Genomic DNA, 1,528 nt, shown 5'->3' with positions numbered 1-1,528 from the left:
AAGTGTCATAGTCTCGTAAATCTCCCGCAATGTGTCAGCCTCATCCATTATCTGCTACTATTTCGGGAGCCTGCTCTGCTTCCTGATTTTCTGCTGCATATCTTTTTTTTTTTTTTTTTTTTTTTTACAGAATACAGTATTTATTGAGCCAAGTGACATTAAAAAACATTTAAAACACAAGGAATTTCGCGTAGTGTTGGTAAAATCACGCACACACACACACACACCCACACACACACTGACACACACACACACGCCTACACATTCACTGACATACACACCAACACACACGCGCCCACACTACAGTAGTCACGATCACACCATCACACGCAGGGCAGACATGAGGTAAAACAAATGACAATCATCTGTTAAAAGAAACTGTACAAAGAGTGGTCTAAGATGCTGGTGGAAGGGTCTACACAGAATACAATTTTATAATCTAATGCATAGTTAGAACTAGCCCAACCCCTCCACCCACTCATGAATAACTAAAATAATGCAGCTAAAGAAAATGTTGAACATTTGGAATATCTGACTGAAGAAGCTGTGAAGGGAAAGGAAGACACGTCGTGATTCTATAATTTGAAGTTCTGAGGCGCAGACCTCGTCAATATAGTGCAGGGTTTTGTTCTGCTGGCTGTTGAGTATTGGGGACGTTTTTCAGTCTGACAATCCTTGCTGAACGATAGCATCTCGGTTCAAAAAGGACTTTTTTAGCACGTGAGTTCGCAGAAGAACAACTAGGCAACTGAGTGCAGCGGATTGCCGCTCTCTCGCTGGCTGGCTTGTGTGTTTCGAAGTTTGTGTAAGGGGTCCAAACAATACTTTTTGTTTGCATCTGGCGAGTTTAGTTAGATGAATGTATTTGGGATCGAAAAGGCTTTCCTTGTTAGTTTTGATATGCACAACTATGCATTTACTACAGCAATTAAATTAGTTTGCTTTACTGATTTCTTCGTTCCGTTTTGCGTTGAAAATGGGATTCCGTTTTGTGAGTTTTGTGTGATGGTTGGGCGGGAATGAGAGTGAGAGAAGAAAAACGAAAGGACAGAACAAAGCATAATTATGAAACCAAAGACAACATTCGGAAATATTTTGACGGATTGCTTTGACCTTATTTTCTTCTCTCCCACTCGCACAGACAGACACCGACAATCAAAGATAGACACGGACACACAGACACACCCACATCAACATACACACACATTAACACACACACACACACACACACACTGCACGCACGCACACGCATACACAAGCACACACAGACACACACACACATCAACATACACACACATTAACACACACACACACATACACACACAGACACACACACACACACACACACACGCATACACAAGCACACACAGACACACACACACATCAACATACACACACATTAACACACACACACACACATATACACACACACACACGCATACACACGCACACACACACACACATCAACATACACACACATTAACACACACACACATACACACACATACACACACACACACACACACAC

This window comes from Littorina saxatilis, unplaced genomic scaffold, assembly GCF_037325665.1.
Source record: "Littorina saxatilis isolate snail1 unplaced genomic scaffold, US_GU_Lsax_2.0 scaffold_1089, whole genome shotgun sequence".
Taxonomy (NCBI): Eukaryota; Metazoa; Mollusca; class Gastropoda; order Littorinimorpha; family Littorinidae; genus Littorina; species Littorina saxatilis.
The sequence above is the reverse complement of the archived record's forward strand: the minus strand, read 5'-3'. Positions refer to the sequence as shown.